Consider the following 25,716-nt stretch of genomic DNA (forward strand, 5'->3'; position numbering starts at 1 on the left):
GCTCTATATGCACAGCTGGAAGTGCCAGAGTTTCTCTGTGCATTTCGATCGAACCTTATTATTCAGACCGCAAAGGAAACAGCTCTCCGAGAACACGTGCGACCTTAAAAGCCGGGTCGCGGAGCCGTTACTTTATTTACTGCGCCTAGGGTTTCACATCCTGCTTTGTCCTTTCGATATTTTGTTTTGTTGTGCACGTCGTTAGGCTTTCCACTTTCGCTAGGGCGGAAGCGTCGGCAGCACGGGTAAATGTGCGTTTCCACTGAAGGAAATGTGAACTCCGTCAAGTGCTTCTTTTTTTCGCTAGACAGTTTGGCTTCACTGTAGCGCTTCGCTCCACTGTGCGGAAACCTATGAGCTTATGCAGTGGAGTGGCCGCTCGTTTTCCCAAGAAGTTACCTTGGGTCGGCGCGGCACCTAAGAATGAGATAAGTTCCTCATTCATAGTAATTATATTGTACAAAGCAAGCACTCTACTGCCACCCATAACGGCTGAAATAACGTGGAGGCGATAATATTTGTCGTCGGTGGTCGTTGATAGACAGGGCAAGCGTGGCGTGACGCCCTTGTCATACGGCGCGATGGAATGCGTTGCAGATGCAACGGGCGCGAGTGCGGTCGCAATAGAAGGATGCGCATCGTAAGTAGTGGGAGCTCGGCGCCTGTCTTGACTTCCTTAGAAAGCACTTCGCTGCGCCGAGTCCCGTTTGCATGTACGCGCAGCAAACACAGCTTACACTAGCCGGAGAGAAATGTATTCTTTCGAACATGAAGTAAACGAAAGACAGCCCGAGAACAAGTTTGACATCAACCCCGTAGCCGCGCTTGCCTCTGAAGGGATGGCCTACGGGCGTTGTAGACGACACGCAGCGGGAGTTCGCGTAAGGTTGCACGCACGGGACAGTTTAAGGTTTGCACGGATGACATTTGCGCCTGTGTCCACCGAGTAGCCAGAGGACCTCTCGGGGAGCGCGCCTTAGTTGTCCTGTCTCGTGCTCTTCAGTAAGAGCCGTCGAGCGAACTGGGCAGCGCCTCCCGTCTCGCGACGCTGACCTCTTCGTGAAGTTGCGTGCGTCGCGCTGCGCCAACAGCGTAGCACTCGGCGAGGCCGCTCCCGCGCGCTCTTTTGGAGCTCATCGAGTTTACGCTGGTGCCTGCGATTGAGCGCTCGGATTCCGACGACGATGCTTCGCTCTTTGTTGACGTCATTGCAGAGACAACCAGGACCGTCGCTCCAGTACTCGTCACTGTTTGGCCTGCGCGAAATTGTTGAAATTGTGCGCTCGCGGGGCATTTTTCACGGCGCTCTAATTACCGACATAGCCGGCAGCCGCAGCGCCAATGGTCAAAGCCTTGCCAGAACCATTCCCGTGGCGTGCCGTTGGCGTTGACAGACCGTAAGTGTACAGGAGCGTAGTACGTTCTTTTTCTTTGTTTTTGAAAAGAACCTCTAGAAAGGAACCGAGCGGAGCGCATCTCAACATTTCTTTTACGCACGTGTCCAACCGACACGTGCGTACAGCTTCACAAGGTGTCGCAGGTTGCTTCGAGGCGTATACATCTCGAAGCAGTCTACTTACTATACTGTCTTACTATACTGTCTTACTATACTGTCTTACTAGGCGTCTTACTATACTATATATAGTGCAGTAAGACACCACGCAGGGATCCTGGCAGTACCGCGTAAAGGTTTTTATTTATTTATTTATTTATTTATTTAATTATTTATTTATTTATATATTTATTTATTTATTTATTTATTAAACCATATTGTTAGTCAACTATTTCTTTGCTTTATATCGCTGTCAATTGTGCCTTTTCCGCGGTGGAGATTCACGCAGCACGACGTTATTTTTTCTAGCTCACTTTGGTCGAACGTAACCTCTCAACGTAACAGCACTCAGTGCTCATTTTCGTACCAGCGTCACGGTGGTGTACAGTAACGGTAAATAGCGTGTGTCGGGCTACAGTACACGTCTGCATAGAGAGCTCCGTGTTTGTTCGCCACGGTTGCGCGGTCGTCCTGGCGGGCGGGCGCGCCTGAGAAATGGCGGCCACCCGGGGGTCGTTCCAGCGCAGCGGTCACGCCGCCGGGCTCTGCAGCCGCCGCCGCCGCTGCGTGATGGACGCGTTGCATTTCCAAGTCGCGGCTGCCTGCCGCGGCGTCGTTGCCGGGGCAAGGACGCGCACTTGTGTGTACAGCTCGCTTGTACGGACTGAAATTTTTTGCCGGCCGTGACTCCAGAGGGGGCTATAAGCGACTGTGCGGGTGTGCTGTGGAACCTGCATTGCCTACTGCGCATACTTAAACGAGTATGGTGAGCGCATTTTCGTGTGCTTGAAAACACTGTCGTTACGTGTGCTAGAGTGGGCGTAAAACGCGATATGATGCATTTCAAAGAAGGTTTCATATTACGTTGAATACATAGGAGCACACAGATTTGCCCAGCCGGCACTCAAGTTGAAGGAGGGTCGACGTAATTCCTTTTTTTTTTTTTCATTCGTGAATGGGAAAATTGCGGAGGCATGCAACGGGTGTGTCAGTTACTCTGCATGAGAGGCACACAACCAAAGTTTATAAAAAGCTACGAGCAATTCTTTATCTTCAGTCTTGGGTGCGAGCCTTTATTTAAAGCTTTACATCTAAGAGAAGAAGCTGTGTACGAGAATGAGAACTGCTTAGATGAGTCGTAGCGTTTCTTTTTTTCGACACACGGGATTTCAGCGAGTCACGCGAGCCATGTTCTGACCATTCGGCGCCCTGTGTTTCTTGTTCGGGCTTCTAGAGTATACGCTCTATTCAGTCCCATTTAGTCTTCATGCGTATGCCTCCCTGTTTTGGCTTTGCTTTGCCCAGGGAAACAGCAAGTTCGAATTATTTCGGCCCTATCGAAAATGCACGACTGCTGCGGCCGGTAGTCGAACCCGCGACCTCGTGCTCAGCATCATTACCTCATAGACACTGAGCAACCGCGGCGGGTTCACAAACGCGCGCACTATCGTGCGATTTCGACGTCGTGAGAAATCCAGCTCCCGTCGTTTGTGTGACAGATGAGGAAAACTTCGACTATGCAGAGTCTCTCTCTCTCTCTCTCTCTCTCTCTCTCTTCGTAATGCAAGTGTGCCGCTCCCTTAGTACGATTAGAGGGTTGAAAATCGCCCCGTGTTACACCTTGCTGCTGCAAGGGTATATGCACTTGCATAAATAACTTTGTGAAAAACCTGTTACCGACGGTCACATTTGAATTGCTGTGAGCCGATTTCCTCTTTCCCGCGTGCTTCTGTTATGCGTATCATGTTAGCTGCATGCTTGGATGTGCTAAATCAGCTATCCAGCCAGGAGCTGAGCCTATCCATTGTTTATTCAGTTCCAGAATGCCCATGTGAATATATCTTTTCTTTTTAAATAAATCATTCGGTCTAACTTTTTGAGAGATTTGGCGTTGCACGGCCGCATCCATCGAGTTGCCCACATTCCTTGCCGTGACATTTCTACGTTGCTCACTTCGGCCGTTTGTCTCGCTCGCTCGCGTGCTGCACGCTACTGGACGAAGGCGAACGCGGCGTGGTCAGAAGCGCGGTGCGTCTTCTTCACTTAGCGATTGCATAGAACGCTTTCTGCATGCAGTTAAAATCTCGGGTATAATAACCTCGGTACAGCTGCCGAGGCTACACGCTTCTCATTGTGTGCCACGCGGTGATAGGAGAAGGTGTTGCCGACAAGCCATTATACCGGTGGGTAGCATATCACGTTCGCTCGGTCGCTTTGCATAGTGTGGATGATGCCGAACGGGCCGCGTCGCACCACTAGCGTTCGTGTTCTATAAGCTTTTTTTGTCTTCACAGCTGTGTTTCGCGATTTGCATGACGCGCGCTCGCCCGGGATGTTTTCTTCGCGCCGATGATACTGCAGCCCGCGCGTTTCCGAGAAAGGGGGCTGCTCGGCTCGCGTGTTTTTAGGGCTTCCGCGTGCGTTACGCGCCGCTCTTGTGTGCGTGTGTGCCCAGGCCCTCCTGAAACGGAAAGGGGGCAGCTGTCGGCGCCGCGGTAAAAATTGGGCTTCGCCGGAAACGCTCTTGCGGAGCGCGCGCGGCCTTCGGTTTTGCGCCGAGAGCGTGGCAGCCGTCTCTTGTGTCGCCGGAGCGCAAACGGCCCGCCATAGCTTGCGTAAACGTTGTCGAATTGGAAGCGCCTAGTCGTTCGTTGTCTTTTGCTGCGTTCAACTCGATTTCCGCAGTTAATTAATTGTACAGTCCGACAGATTGATTACAGCCGAGGGCGCTGACGACCGACCACATAGGGTTTGCGAGACTCGCGCGACCGCTGAGGTTCAGGTTGCGTTAAAGGCCACACTATAGTCGCAACGTAACTGTCCACACGCGCCGACGTCGGATCGCGCAGTCACGTCGGAACGCCTGCTTAGCGATTCCCCGCGCGCTATTATAAATATGTTTAATTATGAATTTGTTCACATTATATATATATATATATATATATATATATATATATATATATATATATATATATATATATATATATATATATATATATATATATATATATATATATATTTTGCTAACTGCGTCGCCTAATTCATTGGAAGCGATCAACCTGAGCGGTCGCATTCATATGAACTCCGGCTTATCGGAAGGACAGAAACAACAACTGCTCGGCCTTGTCAATGACTTCTCTGCCTGCTTCTCTACCGAGTCTAAAGTACGGCGCACCTCCGTTACGAAACATCGCGTTCCTACGGGCGAGTCAGCAAGCCCCGTTCGTCAACATCCTTATCGCGTTTCGCCTACGGAAAGGGAGGAAATAAAGCGCCAGGTTCAAGACATGATCAGTGATGAGGTGATTCAGCCGTTCATAAGTCCATGGGCGTTCCCGTCGTGTTAGTTAAAAAAGAAGGACAATACACTACGCTTCTGCGTAGACAATCGACGGCTTATCCCGTGTCACCAAACGCGACGTTTATCTCCTGCCACGGAACGATGACGCTCTGGACTGTCTACGCCAGGCCCAATTTTTCACCTCTTTGGATCTTAAGTCAGGGTACTGGCATATCGAAGTAGATGAGCGTGTCCGTTAAAAAAGAAAGAAAAAGAAACAGCATTTGTGACGCCTGATGCATTATATGAATTTAAAGTCCTCCCAATCGGCCTGCGTTCCGCACCTGCCACATTTGAGCGAATGATGGACACTGTTGTCTCTGGACTGAAATGGCAGACGTGCTTAGACGACGTTATGGTGTTTCCGAGAATGTTTGATGAACATCCAGAACGTCTCAAGCACGTACTCATCGCAATCAGCAAAGCATATCTGGCCATCAAGCCTGAGAAATGCTTTCAGGAGCTCAAGTTTCTCGGACACGTAGTCGGCCCCCGCGGCGTTCGGCCAGAATCAGAGAAGCTAGCTGCCGTGGCAGAGTTCCCGCGTCCAACTGACAAGAAGCCAGTTCAGCGCTTCTTGGGTCTCTGCGCTTACTACCGTCGTTTTGTCGAAAGATTTTCAACGATCGCTGAACCAGTAACGAGATTAACGGGCCAGGATGTACCCTTCGAATGTACAGACGAGCAACACGCAGCTTTTGCAGATTTGCGGAAGCGATTGCAAACAGCCCACGCGTAATCGCGCATTTGGACGACAAGGCTGACACAGAAATCCACGCAGACGCCAGCAACATGGGGCTCGGTGCCACACTCGTCCAGTGGCAAGACGGCGTCGAACGTGTAGTAGCCTACGCGAACCGCATTCTGACAAAGGCAGAGGTAAACTATTTCACGACTGAAAAGCATTGTCCCTCAGAGTACTCAGGTCGTCCCTCAGAGTACTACTATGAGCTCGAGCCGACGACGGCCACGAGCCGAGATTGTCCACTTGGTACGGATCAAACCGTACGACGCCCGCGAGGAAGTGTCCCTGTGATAAAACTTCCTCCCGCGCCCTCTGTCCCCCTTTACTCCCTCCGATCAGCGACCGGGACGGTCGCTTTTCACGTGGGGAATAATGACGCGAAATAAGCTGTCCACTACGAGTTCCGATCGCCATAGAGAAGACGACGAAGGGCGCAGTTGTGCGCCGGAATTTTTGGGCGTCATTAAAGAAGGCTGTTCTGTTTCGACGAGCCCGCCTTAGTTATCTTCGTGACGATATATAGTCTTTATTTACCAGAATTAATGTAAACGAAATGTTTCTTCATTTCCTGCACGAAAACTATAACTAATTGAGGCTGCATGCTACGGGCAAGGCATTTACTTTTGCTATATTGGCCACGCATACAGTCCATGCTTGCATGCGACGCACAGGTTGTAGGCGGTCCCCTTCCCCACGGTACCGTACCGTTGGCTCGTAAACATGTTCTGTCGCTGTTTGTTGCAGTACGTTATTATCTTCGTAGCCATTTGAAGCCAAGTTTACATTTGTTGAACACACTCATTGCTGAGCGCGCGGACAGCGTCTTAAGTAACGCTTGATTTTATGCAATCACCGCCTGCTCTCCTGAACTCTTAAGAAACTTGGCACTTGTACAGTCGAGTGAAAAAGCTTAAGGACGAGAGGTGCCCCTAAAAAAAAATTGTTTTTCTTCGCAGTCTTGGCATAAAAGCTGAAACCAAGTGGTACTGCCTACGTGTGCCTTTTTGACCAGCGTCATGCATTAAATTTCACGTTGCACGGCTGCGCTAGGAGAACCTGAATTTTTTTTTTTTTTTTGCTGATACCGTGGTCTCTGGACTTTCGCTCTCAACTGTACATTTTGTCAAAAAACGAAGGAGATGGGGCGGTAGAAGAGGGGTGAGAAAGATTATCATACATGCATACTATATTTGCGTGGACAAACTACTGGTATATTTTTTTTACAAAGCGCAGTAAACAATTGCCGATCGCGCAACTTGGCGTGATCCATCGCCGTTTGGCATTTCGAGGTCGAATACACGGCTTTGTTTCACGGATGGCTTGTATTAAATGATGACGTCACACAGACGTGGCCTCCTCACTCGCGTGCGGCGGTAACACTGGGCCGTTTGCTGCTGTGTAAAAAGGCAGCAGCTGTGTGTGTCATGTCGCTTCTTTCGAATCTGTCAACGTTGCCGTGTTCCCGACAGTTCGTTCAAGGTGCGACGTCCCTCTTCGCACGTGTTACTTATGGAGAACCGCGAGTTGGCTGCAGAAGAGAGCGGTCAGGGCAAGAGGGTGAGGGGGTGAGTGTGCGTTGTTCCGGCGTTTGGAAAGAAACCGGTTGTTCCGCTGCGGAAGATCGGTACTTCGTCTGTGTGTTCACAAGGCGTGAACCGCTGCACGAACAGTCCTGAGCACAGCGACATGCTGTAAATGGGAATCGGCTGTGCAGGAAGTAAGAAGCACGACGAAAGAGAGAGAGAGCGAACCTGCTAACTGTTGTGGAGGAGCCGCCGGCCATCCTTTCCGCCTCCCCGTCGCTTCTCGACCGACAAAAAAGCCGTTGTGGCGCAGGAAACGACTCGAAAAAAAAAAATGTACATGTATATGTATATATGTGCGGCGTATAGAAAGGTAAAACGTGTGAGTTTGAAGTTGGCGCAGCCGCTGTCAACCTTTTACGGTAGGGCGTCGGGATGACCTTTATTCGTGCTCCCCCCACCCCCCAGAATAGTGATCAAAATAACAAGCATGAAAGAGGCGTTTGCCTGCAAAAGTGTCCGGTTCATTCGGAGGAAGGGTTGGTCCGAACCGACAGCGCTGAGCGGCTAAGGTCTGTCGGGACGGGTCGACGAGCTCCTGACGAATCGGAGGAAAATGGCGTCAGGAAGGGTAGGGTCACAGCCAAGGCGCCGACCCCGGGCAGAGCATCAGTGCGAAGGGCTGTGACCCGACTTGCCCGCCCCCGTTCCTCTTCGCGCGAAGGCGTTTGCGCGGTTCTTCCTCTTGTTCGCTCGCACTTTGCCCCATTCATTCGCCAGCTCCGAAAGGTCATTTCACCCGCTCGGTAAACACCGCCGTCGCTTCTGTGCCAAACGAGCGATATTTTGACGTCCTTCTTCTTTGGAGTGCGCGAAGGAAGGAAATGAGCGTGCGAATTGCACTCCTTCGTTTCCTTCTCCGCTCGCATCTGTGGTCTTGTTTGTAAAAGCATTAAGTGAAGAAAGGGGGTCGGGGGGGGGGGAGGCAGGTAAAAAATGTCTATCGCACTTCGAGGTACCGTTTTCTTGAGAGTCCGGTACAGATTATGGGGGCGAAATGCGAAAACACCCGTGTACTTAGATTTAGGTGCCCACTACGGCGTGCCTCATAATCAGAAAGTGGTTTTGGCACGTAAAACCCCATAATATAATTTTAGTTAACCGCTACAGATGAGACTTCCCGCGCCTACGCTAAGCAATCCTGGCTACTCCCTATGTCCATCCATTCGTATAAATACTCGCGTATTTATTATGAATACTACGTGTGTAGGAGCATACGTTTCTGCTCACCCTTTTTTTATTATTATTATTATTATACTTTTTCAGTAAGGGTTCTGTTGGCAAGCTGATGGTTTATTTAAAAAAATATATATAGCCCCGTTATATTTCTTCCCTTGACCCTCCCTGTCGCTTATGCTGAAGTCTTATCTCTATTCCTCCTCGGCTCTGTTATCGCTGTGGCAGGCATGCTCGCCCCGTTGCCTCGCCTGTCTTTGACGGCCGCCAGTGCGTTCATCTGTCGTTGCTTAGCAACGCATCACTTCTTTCTTGTGTTCACTCCGAGGCTGCGGTTCGGTCCGCACGGTGCAGGAGGACGTGCTTCTGTCCTCTCTCGATATCGGCGGCATTATTGTCGCTGATCTTTTCGTTTGCTCCCTGTTGCTTTCTCCCTGCCAATGCACTTCTGCTTCGTTGTCGGAGTCTCCCCTCTCTCATTGGTCTCCGCCGAGCGAATCCATTTTTCATCATTTCTCATTTTCTCCTCGGGCTGCTATGAGAAACTCGGAAGGAGAGAAGAATCACCGCGAGGGCCTCACCGACCGCCTCTTCGTCTTTACTGTTCATCCCTGGCTTTTCCTCTATCGCCCTCCCCTCAGTGCCTCTTTGTTGCAGCCTCCTCTCGTCGCCTTCTCTCCTTCGTCAGCGCTCTTCAGGGCCGCGCTGCACCTCTGCCAAGTCGTGTTGTTTCTTTGCGGGAGCCCCTGCGAGGCGTGGTTTCTCTTGGTGTTCACTACTCTCTCTCTCGCTCTCTCTCTCTCTCTCGAGTGGGCCGCTTATGTTCTTTCGCTGTGTAGTCTCGGCCGCGGTCACCGGTGTGGCTGTCGGTGGTCTGGTGGTTGTATCCGGGCCCCTGGCAATCGTCTCTTCTTTCCCTTTTCCGTCGTACTGTTTGATTTGAACGCCGCTCGCCGCCAGCCACCCACTGCGCCGTCGCCTTTAGATATTGTTTTCCTTAATATTTGTTCTTTCCCCTCCGCATTTCCCCCGGGCGTTGGAAGAAGCGGCGCGTTTCTCGCGTTGTGCGGCGAGAACGCGCGGTGTTGTGTGCGATGCGAAGCAAGCAACCGTTGCTGTCATTAATAAGCGGCTGTGTTTTGCAGTGCCCGGCCGGATCGTTTCCGCGTTCTGTGTAGCAGCTCGAGAAATATTCACATTTGCGGCTTAACGAAAAGACCACCCGTTCGCTAGTGCGCCCTCTTTTCTTCAGTAAATGACCACAACGAAGGGCAGCAGCTTAGCCTGTGGCAGCGGGCCTTCCTTCCCTCCTTCGTGAGCCGCCTTTGCGCGCGCTCCGTGGATCGCTGCTACGGTGGTTCCTCTTCAAGGGCGCACTTTCACTGCTGTCGGTGCCAAGTTATTTTTAGGCGCTTGGCGCTGCGCTTTTTCACTTGCCAACTGACCACTGGCTTTGCGGTCGCGGCGTACAAATGAGCGGAAGCTGTTCGACGTGGTCTCGCTGTCTCTGCACGGAGTGCGTCTGGAAGGTGCGAGTAATGTTTCGAAAGCAAGTAATCTGGGAAGGCAATTTGAGCATTCGCAAATAATTAATTGTTTTGTGTTCGTTGTTTACACAGTACATGAGTAGCCCTTGCGGTTGTAATGCCTATTTACTCGATTTTGGTGTAGGGTCCCTTCATAGACATTGCACCGCCGATACTTCCTTCGAAAGTGGCTGCTGGTGTTGCAAGGTTCTGCTTGTTTTTCCTTATAGCAGCCACAGACGAGCCCGTGCGAAACTATGTGGGTAATTAATGCTTGCGTAATTTGATCGCAATGCATCAACGTGTTTGTTGCACCTTTTCTCTGGGTCAATTTTCTGAATGAATAGCGGGAGGCAGATGGCGACGATAAAGGAGGAGATATGCCTCTGTGGCCCGTTGACCACCCGTGGCTGGTTGGTGGCGGGGGAAGGGGGTGGAATTTCCTTCTGCCTGTCCCGACGGCCTCGGTTCTCTCTTTTTTTGGGGGGGGGGGGGGGAGGGAGGGGGCGTGCGGGGGCTGTTTCGATTCGGCTGTCGCGACGGCCAGGGAGGGGAGGGCGCACGGCCGTTGTGGAATGCGCCGGAAGCGGAGAGATGGCGCCGTGGGCGGCGGCGGCGAGCCCAGGCGCGCGACGTCACATCCGGGCGCGTCGCGCGCGCGCGAGCGCGCTCCGTCGGCGATCACGGAACTCGGGGCCGCAGGCGTTGTTACGGGCGCGCGCGCTTTTTTGCCCCCCACACGGCGCGCGTCCCGCAGCCCCCTTGCGTCGCCGCTGCTCCGGAGAGAGCCCGTCGCCGAAGCAGCTGTTCCCTCCGCGGTGGTGGCGCGAAAAAAATAAATCGGCCGCTGCAGCTCGAGGAGGAGGAATACGTCGTCGTCAGCGTGGCGGCGCATCGCGGCGGCGAAGAACGGGCAGCGCTCTTCGGTGCGGTCGCTCCGATGACGTCCGCGCTGCTCTGGCGTCGATCAGTGTTTGCCCATCGTCGTCGGCACTTGCGCGCCTCTTTGGATTACGCCGCGGTGTCGCCGTCGTGACCCGGAGAGCTTGTGGTGCTGCTAGTGGTGGTGCGGCGCGTGAGCCCGTGTTTCTGTGCGCCCGGTGCGTCAGCTGCGCTGGCGAAGGGTGGAGCTTTGTCGTGCGCAGCGTCGACCGCGCGGCTCGACCGAAGCGGCGGCGACAAGCGCACGACCGGCCAGCAGTTCCTGCCTGTGTTCGGCTCCCACGATGCTCAGCGCCGTGGCATGTGAGTACCGCCGACACTGTTGCCAGCGTTGATGGCATCCTTTCAGCCGAGGAGAGGGGTTGGCAAAGGGGAGCGAGGGGACCAGATGCCAGCGCCGTGACGTCACGACACGGATGGTGGCACGGTCACGATGCCCTGCACATCCAACTTCAACTCTCCGACTCAGACGTCCATTTTCTCATTCAGCAGATTGAGAATTTGTTGCCATGCGCATTATGGATCAGATTGACGGGCACATTGTTTTTGTGCGTTATACTGAAGATTCGATAAACATGACGCGCCGCGCTAGTTTTGCGAGTTTGCATGGAGTCTGAGCAAGTAAACTTCTTTCCTCAAACGGTGTTGGGTAGGAAGTAATGACGTATAATCCTTGTTTAATTTTATCTTTTTCGTTTTATAATGGTTGTATAATGTGATTGCTCTCGTTGATTTGATATTGCTCACGAAGTTAGCTGGAAGATTTTGTCGGCACAATTGAAACAGCAGCAGGTGGGTATTGAGACGAAGCCGAAGTAAGAAAAAAAATAGTCTTAAGAAATTCAATTACATAGGGTGTAGCCCAACTGCTTTATTGTGTAAGTACCGATCTCGTAATGACTGATTGAAAGCGTTTCTGTCGTGCACTCTCGTTATGTGTATATATGCATTGCCCCCTCCCCCTATCTCTCTCTCTCCTTTTTTTTCTCGATAAAGAGCACCTTGCGCGTGAGCACCAGCAGGTGGCATACAGCGCTATTTGTATGCACAGCATCCATATGTGAGTAGCCGGCTGCAGGACTAATTCACAAGAGCCCCGGGAAGGTTTTCCCATCGGCACGTTAAACGGCGGTGTTTTCCGTCGTGACGTCACAGCGGGCCTCCTCTTGTTCGGCACCGACTTTCCCGGGCCGCGAACGCGTTCCCTCTGCTTGTTTATTCTTACTCTGTCCAAGTAAATCTATGCGAAAGCACCGCGAAAGCAGGGCCACCTCGACAGCACTTTGGCTCGTGCGCGCGTTTGTGGTCGCGCGATCACGCAGAACGTGCAGAGAGCCTCGGTCAGGCGCGGCAGGCACGTGCTGCCTGGCACGCATCGTCGATGCGGAGATAGACTTGACTGGTCGTTCGCCGCCCTTGGAGGGAGGCCAGCTTCGCGACGGGTCCACACATGCGCGCGCGCCTGGTGCGAGGCGTTATTTACATGTTATCAACATATTTCGCCGACGACGCTTGCTGCGCGCCCCTCCTTTAAAGCCTCCTCACGCTCTGCGTTGCTTTTGTGCGGACGCGCTCGGTCGACCGCGGTTTATTTCCAGGCTTTCCCATCCCTTCCTCCTTCGTCTCCCCCCCCCTCTCTCTCTCTCTGTACCGAGTGGTGCCCCCCTCGAGAGATCCGATCCCCTGCACTGCCGCTTCACCGAAGCGGCTGGCGGAAGAAGAGCGAAAACCTGGCCTTTGCCAAGGAGCGGGGCTCCTGTCCGCCCTTGGGTGTTCGGAAGCGCGTGTTTGCCTTTGTGTTGTTGGCCGACTGGCGCTCATTGTGGTGCGGAAATCCGAAGCGGTGGACTCCGAGGGACCGAGTTTGGGTCCGTCCGTGCATTCTAAACCAGCATGGGCTGTGAAAGAGATAGTGGCCACAGTTTCGGACTGTGTCCTACCCTTTTTAACGCGAAGCATTCTTTGCAAAATTTTCTCTCTCTCAGTGCATAAATATGTTCCTATGGAAGGTTGTCTGCGAAGGCTGTATTTTATTTTCTTTTTATTTTCTTTGTTCATGGACGCGAGGCGGCGCTGCGCAGTTTTAAGAAGAAAAGCACCTAGTAAAGGTGATCACTTTCACACACAGAATGATGCGCAAGTGGTTTTGCTAGCATGTAGTTTTCGGTTGTCGAGGTTTCGCTTCTCATCTCTTGTTTTTTTTGCCTCGCTGTTGTTCATTTCTAATCGCGCCAAAAAAGTTATAGCGTCAAAAAATGTGACGGAACTAAGAGCATTGCGCAAAGGAAACTATGACATATACTGATCGAGTGTAATTGAAGATATAACATATATATGTTGTGCGCGACGTAATCAGTTGGCTATCGGTTTGATTGAGTCCCGACCAAAACGCCCATAGCCGCACGGCGTGCTTAAACCAAGCATGGGTAACGGGCTCGGCTCTGACTCCACCTGGCAGCCAGGTGGGAGATCTCGGGCTGCTGGAAGTTGCGACGAAAGGAACATTGGGGGAGCGCGCGCAGATGCGACACATTTCCTCGGCACCACATGAAGTGATCGACTTGGGCGCGCGATGTCTCAGACGGGAAATAATTGAGGCGGGCGTCGGCAGTTCTTTTAGTGGCGTCATATTTAAAACGAACGCTGCAGGTCCGGGAATGTAATAATGGGACTATGTGATTTATCCTTTGACGGGTCGTTATTATGCTCATTTTCAGCTTACTACTACTACTACTAACTACTACTAAACTGCTGCTGCTGCTTTCAGCCGCATATCAAAGGGTTCGTGGTGCGCGCGCTTGGAGCGCTTGCGTGAGAGCACGCCGCGCGGCTTCCGTCGGCTCCGTTCGACGCACTGCGCGATGACGTGCCCCGGGCCACGTCACGCTAGCCCCCGAGGAACTCGCACGCGCGCCCACCGTGCCGCGCACGCGAGCATCGGCCGGCACGCACAGCTGCTGTGCCGTTGAGCGTGACGGCTAGCGGGTCTCTCCAGGTCACAGGCACGTCTCTGCGCCGCCAGTCATCGTCGCCGTCCATTCTGAGCGTTCTGTTATCGGCCCGAACGATGACCGTCTACTGCACCGTACACACCTGCTGCCTCACTGAACTTTCGATGCGAGGAACTGTTTTTGTCGAAAGCCTGGTCCCGTCGGGTCATGCTGCTCTCTTGTGTATGTGTGTGTTACATCTCTCTCTCTCTCTCTCTCTCTCTCTCTCTCTCTCTCTCTCTCTCTCTCTCTCTCTCTCTCTCTCTCTCTCTCTCTCTCTCTCTCCTCTCTCTCTCTCTCTCTCTCTCTCGCTCTCTCTCTCTCTCTCTCTCTCTCTTTTCTGCTTCTTCCTCCTCTTCTTTTTTAACGCCGACCGCTTTCGCCTAGCTGCAAGCGCTCGTATGTCATAGGTAGGAATTATTGTACGTGCATTGTGTGCTTATTGAGATCCAGGGGCTTGTTTATGAAATCGAAAGAAACGGGCAGCGCATTGATTGAGTGTGAGGTTTAAAGTGCCAGAGTAACGCTGGAGGCACGAGAGGCCCCAACTGCACGTACTGAGTAGCGGGAGAAAGGCCTGCGCTTATCTCGCAGCCAGAGAAAAATCTGACGCGAGTACGCGACGCTTGCGTTGTAAATGTAGCGCCTGGAACGTTGGCAGTAAAGATATTACTTTTGGTAATAGCACCTCTTTTCAAAGGCGTCCATGCAGCGCGCGAATCACTTGCGGTATGGTCACATTAATGAACTCGTAAAAGAGAAAAAGAAATGGAAACTGCAACGCCAGCTGTGTCCGTGTGATGTCGTCTCTGGAGAGCGAAGGAGTTCCGAGAAACGGCGCAGCTCTCTTGGAACAGCCGTCCTTGCTTGGGCGATAACGTAGCGAGCCGAATTATTAGACGTCCTCGTCGACGTTGCATGCACTCGCCGGTGTCAGGCATTGTGTCGGCAGGCACCCGTCAGCGCAGGAATGCGCGCCGCCGCTGACCGAGCAATTTGTCGCTGGGACATTCGACACCTCAACCGTCGTCGCCCGGAGACGACGTCCCTTTGAAACCGAAAATGGAGGCCAACCGGGGCCTTGCGGATCTTGTCGCCGGGGGGCTCGGCGCTGTCCTTGCGTCGCGATGCGCCGGTGTCAGCTTTCCCCTCCGCGCGTGTGGCTCCTTCGTCGTCGTCGTCGGGACTGACCCGCGTCGCCTTCGGCATGCCAACGAGAGTCGGGCCTCGCCCCGTGGAACGCGGCATATGCGAGCCCCGTCTCACAGTTGCGTTGCGTGCGCCGCGATAACAGGTGAGAAGCGCCCACACTCTCGGGATGCGGAGGAGGATGCGCGGCGCTGCCCGCGACTGCGGCGGATCGGAACAGTCGCCGCGTTCTTCCTCTTTTCCTCGCGGCGAAATCATTGAGCTCGCAGGAGGAGAAGCTGAAAGCGTGAAAAGCGTGGAGGGTCCACCCAGAAAATCAACGCTTGCTTGGCTTCTTCACGCTGCTGGCTCGAATGCGCTCATACCGAAGCTGCGGGGTACTTGGATGTCCTCGGAGGGTTGTATTTAGTAATCGGCTCGACGGCCAATCCAGCGCAAGCGTGGTTTCAAATGCTGCCCATATAGTGTGTCCAAGGTGTCGAAAGCTGACTCCTGTGTGGTAATCGCTTTCGCAGCCTTTTATCAGTTTGCTAATTGGCAGCGTTCGCGGTAAAGCGCGCGTTTGAGGAAATTTCGTCTACTGCTTCACGCTTGCAGGTTGATAAGTTTGGCGTAAGATAGATAACTGGTTGTGTACCTCCTCGCAGAAGTAATCACACGAGGACGGGTACAATGCGACTGCAGTTTTTTAATGGCAAAGAGGAACGTCTTCGTTTCTGCGCTTTCCAGGAGTTTTCGTCATCAATTCCCATCGGTTCTTTACGCAACGGGGTCTGTGTTGTCGCTGTCATCACCGTCTTCTGGTGTCGTTTATCCGTCTCTGCATTCCCTGTTTTCTTCGGCTGCAAGTGGGAGTGCTGTATCTCTTCATATCGTCTGTTTTTATTCATTATCCTCTGTATAGATGCACTTATCAACCTCTTCGCGGCGAATGTGTTGCGGTCGCTGTGCGTGTAGCGAGACCTGGTTTATCAGCCTCACCCGGCCCTTTTCTGCGGAAACTAGCTTGGCAGCGATTTGAGTTGATCGTTATTTACGAGTCCTTTGTAGGGAATCGCGGCCTTGCGCTCGCTTTCCCATCAATGGACCGTGGGCCGGGTGAGCAGGGGCTGCAACCCCGTCGGCGCGCCTGTGTGGGCGGATTGAAGCGTTCGCTGCCAACTCCCTCTTTCTCTCTTACTGACTATTCCTGTTCATCATCGCGGTGCGCAGAGCGCCGCTGACAATCTCTCTGACCAACTCAGCGAAATCATTAGCCCACCCTGAACACTTAGACAGTATATACAAGAGCGAATAATGCCTCTCTGAATCGTCTAGCTTCGTCACGGTACTTTTCTTTCGGACTACGTCTAAGTTGTGGATAAACTCTCTCTCTCTCTCTCTCTCTCTCTCTCTCTCTCTCTCTCTCTCTCTCTCTCTCTCTCTCTCTCTCTCTCTCTCTCTCTCTCTCTCTCATTTTTTGTTTCGTGAAATTTTAGTAGGTTTCGCAAAGGAAGAGAAACTAAAGCGCTGCTGTACAAGTAACACGTTTGCTGGCGTCCGTAAACGAGCGTCTGCGAGCGTGCGTTTGCCTACGAGAAGGGAAGAACATCACTCTATCACCGAGGAGCCATTTGGCGCTTTACCTGCTTTTCCGTTACCATTACTGCGCGTGGAAAACTATATAAGCTGCCGTGGCAAATCACTCTAGCAAGCAAGAAGCCCATTTAACAAGGTCGCAACTCGGCGAGGCAGCTTGATATTCGCCGTCTTGTTTCAACAGCCAAATTGATTGGCTGTAGTACTTCTTTAGTTGTTTGTCAATTGTCTCTACTATACTACACCAACACCTGTGCGACGTTTGTGCCCTTCCGTTGTTGCTGCCTTCTGTGAAAGGAGTGGCAAAATTGTCAAGAGGCGTGTTACTTTTCCCCCCACCCCATCCATCATCCTGCACTGAGGGGAAACAAACATTATTATTATTATTATTATTATTATTATTATTATTATTATTATTATTATTATTATTATTATTATTAGTGGGGTTTCTTTCGTTCTACGCGTTTCCTTTATTTTTTTTATCCTTTCTATAAAAACATTTAGATTCCACTAGTCGGTGTCTACCACATCAGCTGCTGGTGCAGGGGGTCGTCAGTTAGCGCAATCCGTCTTGGAACGGATTGGGTCGCAACTTCAAAGGCGCGTCGCGTCATTTCTGTCTGCTGACAGTACGAGTCAACGTGGTGTTAGTGCTATTTCTTTATTTTTCCCGTCTTGCTGCGTAATTTGCCGATGTGGGTCTCGCTCAGCGAAAGAAGAACGGCGGATGACAGAAGCAGCGGCGCTGCAATCCACCTGGTGTCTTAAATGGACACTAAAGGCAAATATTAAGTCAAGCTAAAGGAATAGCTTGAGAAAGGCTCGAGAACGTCTAAAGCGTCAATATCATCGCGAGCAGCGCTTTAGTAATGGAGAAATTGCGGTAAGGGCAGTATTCAGTAAGATACCTCCCCGAGACATTCAAGTACCAGCCTTATGACGAAGGCACTCCTCGTTATAATTTTGCCACTAGTAATAAAAAACACCATTGTATTGCATTATAAGACGAAAAAAAATGCCACTTGTCCAGTTCTGTTTCATTTTTAGAAAAAAAAAAAACTCATTGTCGTTACCCTTAACACAACGACGCAGGCGGTCGAAAGGTTTCGTTTTCTCCACTCAGCGCCAGCCGCGCTCTTGGCTTTCAGTGCTTTCGTTATCGCGTAGTGCTGCGCTGGTTTTGCGGGATCGCGAAACTCGAACAGGCTGCAAGTAGCAGAGAATGCCACGCCTACACGTTGTCGCGGGATCGCTAAACGGCGCACACCACTTGACCACGAGTAGCTGCAGCGGCTAATCCAACGCTCTGTCTTGGCTCGGTTTCTCCGTGGCCGCGCGTTTACGGTTTGCGCAGAAAACCCTAGCGCCGTATCTCTGGCGCCGTTTTGCTCACTGACGGCAGTAAAGGCCGGTGGTGGCGTATGTAACGTCACCACTCCCCGCTCGGGGGCGGGCGATTTGAATTGCACTAACGGTATGCGCACCCTTCAGACGCAATTTTCTCGTAAACTCTTTGCACGAAACAACCCCTGCGAGGTTTCTACAATGACATTTTAACGGTCCGCATCGACTTAGTGTTTGCCCTTAGTGTTCCTTTAATAACCTCTAAAGCATATACTCCCGCGACGATCCTGCGCGTAGCAGTACGTTTTCCACTGTCAGGTTTGGACTTGAAAAGTCGGGTTTGTCACTCGGGAACTCGGCTTACTACATCGACCAGCGAAAATAACCATTAGTCCCGTCTAGAGAGGGAGAGAGATATTAAGAAAAAAGAAAGAAAAGAAAACAGCGCGGCCTGCTGATGTGTTCTTGTTTGGCTGCCTCGCGAACAGTCGTCGTGCTCTGTTGGCTCCGCTGTTCGATCAGCCTGTGATGCAGGAATCGGCGCTGTGCGTGTCTACCCAGTGTAATGGCGTCGTGTAATTAGTGCTCATACCACCGCGTCCCCGCGAAATGAGTCGAAGGTAGCATCGGCTGTGATTATAATATTTTTTTTAGCCGGCCTTTATTTGGCGAAAAACCGAAGGTTATGTTTACCATGGAGTGCGTATAGCGGTCCGAACGTAATCGGGATGAGGTCACATGTGCTCTACATCTTCGCCGAACCGATAGAAGAGTTATTTGTCAGAGATTCGTTGTATGGACACAAAGCGGACTTTTGTTTTGCCGTTGCTATTTTCGTATCGTCCGCTCTGCTTGCTGTCTGTTCTCCGATTATCAGTGACCTCGTTGTGATAGCCGTTCGCGTTGTGTTTCTACCGCTGCTATTCGATGATTTATGCACTGAGCCGCTTTGAAGCGAAGTTCTTGTTTGACTTCTGAGGCTGTGATTGAAGCATGTACTGCGTACATGCTTCGTTTATAGCGTTTCCAATTATTAGTTAGCTTCGGTAAAATTAGAATGCATACAGCAGAACCTCATTATAGTAAATTCGTCGGGACCGCGAAAAACCTGCACTATTATGAGCATCTTCACTACAGCGTGGGTCTCCATTTAGCCATTCTGTAACTAGTATATATATCTTTTCTCCGCTCAGTTAGTTGATTATCCTTCGGAAGAGCGCACATTCGCTCTTTTAAGTGTACATTAGTCATATTTATGTTTCATCTTCCGAATGTCGACTTCATCGCTCTGGTTACCGCGCAAGATGCACGCGCGCGCACGCATGCAGTCTGCGCATGCGCAATACCGTGGCCCCATGCTGTAAGGGGCCCCAAACGCTTGCGTCCCCTTAATCTAAAGCTCTCTACTGATACTATGTGCTGAAATCATGGTGATTAGGATGATTGTTCGCTCCGTCATAGTCACTAAGACGCAATTCGTCCCGGATATCGTAAAGAATTCCTCTTAAACATTCGATTTCTTCAATATACCCAGCTTCACTGTTATCAGTGAAAAAATACGAGGGCGCCTATGGAAATACAGTTGGGACTGGCATTTCTTTCCACTATAGCGATTCACGGTTCACAGTGAGGAATTCCGAATGCATGAGTAGTCGATGAAGCTGTTCTTCCTCATCCGTGCTGGTTCAGTGTTTCCGGCTGCTTTGTCCCGATTTCGGATTTGTGAGCCTCATTCGTAGCATCCTCCATTCCTGACGACCGCCTGCGGCAGCCTGTACTGAACACGTTAGAGATGAATGTATCTTTACCTAGTGACTTCGTGCCCGCTAGGCTCCGTGTTTATCTGTAGAAAAATCATTCTCCTACGTCCTCTGTGAAACCAACCGCAATGTGCGCGTTCGTGTGAACCTTTGGTTTCACAATAGAGTGTTTTAGTTGAGCGTGTTTGCGCTCCGCTAAGCAGCTAAGCGGAGCGGAAGCGCGAATGCGCATGCGCCGGCCGCTTAGCCGTAAGCGGGCTAGCGGAGCGAGGAACATGGTCCGCTGAGAAGCTGCCTGAGCGGAACGTGCTGCGCAGCGCTTTGGCTAGCGTTGGCGTCAGAAAGAATTGGATTGGATGCAGAAAGCAAGGCACGGGCTATCACGTGGCGTTCCCCAAGACGACGCTTTATATTCCATTAGGTGAAATAGACCGGTAACGCATTACAAACGCACGTCTAGATACTTCATGGAGAAATAAGTTATATATAAACATATGTACGTTTTACTGTATAAAACTGATCAATATGTGTTTTTATTTTCTTTCATTACCCTGAATTTGGCCAGAGGGCGCTGCAACTACGTAAGGTCCGCTCCGCTACGCTAAACGTATAACTAAAACGTGAAAATCACCCGCCGCTTTGCTTTGGCTTAGCGGGGCCACTCGGAGCGGAGCGTACCGTAAAGACGCTCAACTAAAACACTCTAATAACTCACTTTGACGCTTGCAGTGGTGACGCACGAGCGGACGATGTGATGCGGTGGCACATATGCGCGGAAAGGTCGTGTACGAGGCATTTTGAAGCGTTGTTACAGTCGTTGATAGATCGCCCAGGCGCTTGTGTCTAACTTTAAGGTTAGCTGAAAAAAAAAATATGCAAGCAAGAATAATCAGAGTATTAATGCCGTTCAGTTTACGTCCTCGCCTCCGTCTCACAGCAAATTATCTACACTTACAAACAGTTATTTCTTCTTAAATTACAAGGCAAGGCAACAGTCATCAGCTTCTTTTGCGATATGATCCTTCCCGAGCGTCTCTCATGCCGACCGCAAAAAGCTTGCATTCTTTGACTCTTTCTTCATATTTCCGCGCCGATGCAGTATCATGGCCAGTCCGTTGACAATTCAGATTTTCGGTAAACAATAGTTGATTCATGCAAAGAGTAAGGAAAGAACGGGGGAAGGGAGTGGGGGAGGGGGTCGTTTTTGTTGTGTGACGACGTATAGTCAGCTCTAGGCACGCGTGCTTTTAAACCACAGGAAAACCTCTGATCGTGTAAATTCATGGCGTGATAAATGAAGCATTGGTGCCGTCGGGGTGGCGCCCTCCTAACAGCCGAGCCGTTTCCTCCTTCCTCCTGACACGCAATTCCTTGTGTGTGCACCTGGCGAGGAAGGCGTTGCTTGCGGGTCATGGACTCGTCGCCTAGCGGGAAGCTTACGCCACTGGCGGTTGTGGGGGAGGGGGGGGGGGGGGCGAAGAATATGCGTTCTCCCCTGGCGGCCTGCCCGCTTTGTCGGCCGTTTTCTCCCGTCAAGGAAAAAGACGCGGCCTGTGGTGCTCGCCGGCTGCTGGCGTGGCGCGACCTTGACCGCCGCACTCGTGCTAGAGTGCGCCGGCTGTGTCACTTTATGGCCCGCTGCTTGTGGACGAGGCGATGCGGTCGGTCCCCTCCTTTCATCAAATGTTTCGTTCGTTGTATTCCGCTTAGGCCGTGATATGGAGCCGTTTATGGGCGGCGCGATTCAAGATTTCGCGCAGATTCTTTTCCCTATTTAGTGCAGTTATGAAGTGTCGTCTCAATAGCACGTAGACGTTCTTAAATCGTGCCACGAAGAGCAGCCTCGTATCGCGGCATAATCGGAAATATAACGAGTGCAACACACTTAAGAAACGGGAACCGACCGCATTGCCTTGGCGTTAGCCGACGCTTGATAATCCAGAACGGGCGTGAAAGATTGTGGTGGTGCTAAGAAAAATTACCTGTTTATCTCTTCCTCAGCGCACCTGTCTAAAGAATTACTCTCCGCCGAAACACGACAGCGTACAGTCCAGTTCTCTCTCCCCCTTGTTTTCTTCGTGGTTCGGGCCTGTCGTGACTTCGGCTGAGATGATTGTACTCGCCAACTACTTTCACTGAGGCGCTACACCTCAAACTTCTGACTCCTTGACAAATTTATATGCAGGTTAATTTTCAACGAAGCGTAAATATTTCCGCATACATCTCAGTGAATCAGTGTGTAGCTTATCTCCGAAGTTACTTAACAGGACAACACGTTCAGCAAGTCGCAAGTTTCTGACGTATTCGTCTGCCCCTTTCTTTTCATAAGTCCGGCGTTCTTAACACTGCGTTCACGCGCGGATGCTTGGAGCTGATCGAATGCACGCCGTGGTATAGCGCAGGTTAGTGTGTATAGTCTGGTAGCAGCGCATGTGGGCATGTCTGTTCAGAGCGTTTCGAGTCCCGCGAGATTAACCATCCACATGCGACTGTGGGCCACCTGTTCGCTCCGTTCGGCGAGCTATGCGCAAACATTTCCGCGTACCTCGCCTCCTATGTTAGCGAATATTCGACGAGGAAGCTCGGGGTCGTGTCTGGGGAAGTCTGTGAAACCAGGGCCGACGGCGGAGTTTCGGTTGCGCAAGTTTTGGGCGTGCGTGCCGACACGCGGCAAAAGTAAGCGGCATGCCCGCCCGCCGAAGCTGTGCTGGCTGCAGTCGGCGCCCGTTGCGACATTTCCCGTGCCTATTCTATTAGTGCCGCCTGTGCAGCCGGCCGGCATCGCGGTGCCTAACAAGCGCACGCGCTGCAGACGCCCCGACTCGAAACGTCGTGGGCGTAATGAAATTTGTCATTGTAGTTGCGGTGCTGCGTTCCAGCCCGCGAGGCCCGGGGTGTCGGATCTGGTCCCGTGCCATTTCGATCGAGCGTCGTCGCGCGCAGTTGGCCGTGTTCGCAGCCCGCTGAAGCACGAGCGAACGGGCGTTCAGCTGCCGTGCAAGCGCAGGCGCTGCTGCGCTCGGTGGCGTGTGTCGCGTGTGCGACGGAAGGGGGAAAAAGAAAAATAGAGACACGCTCCCTGGTTGCCGAGTGGCGTGTATCAGCTCTCGCGAGCCACGGGGCCAACCGAAGGGCGGTCAACCCCCAAACCTCGCGCGCGCTCTCTCTCCTCGCCCTGCGTCGCTGCCTCCCCTCACCCGCTGCTCACGCCCGGTGTCTGTCCTTCCTCTCCTCCCCGCGCGCTTTGCGGGGCGAACCCTTTCCGGGCCCGTTATTTTTGTCGCTAAGCCTCGTGTGCGACTACGTGGCAAGCAGCGCGAGCAGCGTTCGTTAGGGCTGGTGGCCGCCTGCGCAGGGACGAGCTCCGTTCCTCTCTCCCTCGGCGTTGTTTACGCGCCGAGGAAGTGAGCGCCCTCCAAATCATTCTTTCCCGCGCTGAGCCCTCGCTCTTCTAGCCCTTCGTGCTTGACGCGTGCGGTTGGTCGTCTCACTGGTGTACGTGGGCTCGAGCGTCTGGGAAAACGGAAGTGACGGGAGAAACACACCCCTATCCAAAGCAGCCACGATGCCTCCATTCGCAATAGTAATGAACAGGTTAGAGAGGCTCCTTCTATAAGTAGCTATTTTGTTAGAAGGGCCTTGCAAGACGTGAAACGGGGAAAAGCAGCAGGAGAAGATGGAATAACAGGCGATTTAATCAAAGATAGAGGAGACATATTGCTTGAAATAGGCCACATCCTTGTCGTCAATCAGGTAATCGATAAATCCGCAGAGTACAATCAGCCTCTATATGTGGCTTTCACAGATTACGATAAGGCATTTGATTTTGAGATACCAGCAGTCATGGATGCATTACGCAATGAGGTAGTACAGGACACTTACATAAATATTTTGGAAAGTATATACAGAGATTCCACAGCTACCTTACTTCTCCACAAGAAGGAAAATACCTATAAAGAAAGGGATCAAGCAAGGAGACACAATCTCACCAATGCTATTCACTGCGTGTTTGTAAGAAGTATTCAAGCTATTAAACTGGGAAGGCTTAGGAGTAAGAATCAACGGCGAATATCTCGGCAATCTTCGATTTGCAGATGCCAGTTTCCTGTTCAGCAATACTGACGACGAGCTACAACAAATGATTGAGGACCTCATCAGAAAGAGTATAAGAGTGGGGTTGAAGATTAATATGCAGGAGACAAAAACAATGATCAATAGCCGGGCAAGGGAACAACAGTTCAGGATCGCCAGTCAACCTGTAGAGTCTGTGAAGGAGTACGTTTACCTAGGTCAGTTACTCACAGGGGACTCTGATCATGAGAAGGAAACTTACAGAAGAATAAAAATGGGTTGGGAGCGCATTCGAAAGACATTGTCAGATCCTCACTGGAAGCTTATCATTATCATTAAAAAGAAACGCGCACAATCAATCCATTCTACCGGTGCTGACATATGGGGCAGAAACTTGGAGTCTGACAAAGCAGCTCGAAAACAAGTTGAGGACCGCGCAAAGTGCGATGGAACGAAGAATGTTAGGCGTAACGTTAAGAGACGGCAAGAGAGCGGTGTGGATCAGAGAGCAAACAAGGATAGCCGATATTATAGTTGGCATTAATAGAAAAAGAAAATGAAGCTGGGCAGGTTATGTAATACGTAGGTTAGGTAACCGGTGGGCCATTAGGGTTACATGATAGGTGCCAAGAGAAGGGAAGCGCAGTCGAGGACTGCGGAAGGCTAGGTGGGGTGATGAAATTAAGAAATTCACAGGTGCTATTTGGAATCGGTTGGCGCAGGACAGGGGTAATTGGAGATCGCAGTTAGAGGCCTTCGTCCTGCAGTGAACATAAAATAGGCTGATGATGATCGTTATTCTTGGGGAAACACTTCCTTGCCCCGAACAGACGGGGACGTCTCCTCTGCATATATTGTAATTGTTTAGAGGATAACTGGTATATTCTCTGCAGCAGCAAATGCACGTGCGTGCTTCACGTCTAGGTGCCATGAGCTCAAGTGAATATTTTTTTCTTTTGAACTTACCCTGTTCGACTCATGTCTTCTCGTCTTTATTACGATGACATTCATTTTTCGCCAGCAGTCCGGCACACCGAATTTTTTCATTGTAATTTGCTTCATTTACACAAAATATCACCCCTCGTGGCGTGATATCTGTGTGATAGCGATATCTGTGATCATTAGTTGTGGATCATGATCATGCTGAGAAAGGAAAAAGAAACTGCAGTTACACACAGCTAGTTTTCTAGATGTAGCCTGTGGGTGCGAATGAACATATATACACGAGATGGCTGGTGGAGTGACGGCGCTGATGGCAGACTTGCGACTTCACGAACCACTCCGGAGTGGTGTGGTCTTTTGGAGAACACGCCGAAAGGCACTATTAATTATACGGCTTTTACGCCCCTCTCATATTTAGCTAACCAGCCTTTCATGCAGGCATCTTAAGGGATGGTCACAAGCCGCCGGACGATCCCCATAATCCCACTGACGGCGCTTAGGCAGGCGCTTTCTGTCGTATATTAGCGCCGCCCTTGATCGCGCAAAGCGGGGGGAACATCCGACGGCGTCGAGGCAGTGCCCGCGCAGTGAGGCGCGACGCGTGGCGGCACTGAGTCTCTCATTAATTGGAACGACTCTCGGAGGCCTAGCGAGGGCTGCGGCGACGGACCCGACGTTCCTGCGCAGGCGGGCCTTGGCGCGGGCGTCACGCGCCCGGCGTGACTGATTGTCGCCGGCAACAGATGTTTCGCGTGCTGCGCCGCGAAAGGGGACGCAATGAAAAGGAGCGCCGGCGGTGCCCGGAGAAAGCCGCGCGCTGTGTGTACATTTATTTTCCCTCCTACTTGGAGAACGCGCTTCGCCCTTCTGTTGGCGCGACATCGAACCCCTGCAAGCGGCACGAACTGTTTCGCGTAGCTGTCGCCTGGCGCTCTAGGTGAGGTGGTAGACACTTGAGAACGGCTGGTGTAAGGTGCTACTGGAATCTGGCAGGTGCTCTCTGCCACCCGAGTCAGGG

At 51.7% G+C, this 25,716-nt stretch overlaps 1 protein-coding gene and 1 long non-coding RNA gene across 4 annotated transcripts in view; one reads left to right on the forward strand and one right to left on the reverse strand.

Moving 5' to 3' along the window:
- LOC142578851 (uncharacterized) overlaps positions 1-25,716 on the forward strand; it is a 215,706-nt gene that overhangs the window by 141,768 nt on the left and 48,222 nt on the right. The gene's annotated exons all lie outside the window — the stretch shown is intronic.
- The window catches only part of LOC142578852 (uncharacterized), a 38,953-nt gene that overhangs the window by 13,045 nt on the left and 192 nt on the right, over positions 1-25,716 (reverse strand). The window contains exon 2 of the long non-coding RNA XR_012827327.1: positions 20,401-20,544. This is a non-coding gene — a long non-coding RNA (uncharacterized LOC142578852). The remainder of the gene's footprint in view (positions 1-20,400; positions 20,545-25,716) is intronic.

Source organism: Dermacentor variabilis, chromosome 4 (assembly GCF_050947875.1).
Source record: "Dermacentor variabilis isolate Ectoservices chromosome 4, ASM5094787v1, whole genome shotgun sequence".
NCBI classification, from domain to species: Eukaryota; Metazoa; Arthropoda; class Arachnida; order Ixodida; family Ixodidae; genus Dermacentor; species Dermacentor variabilis.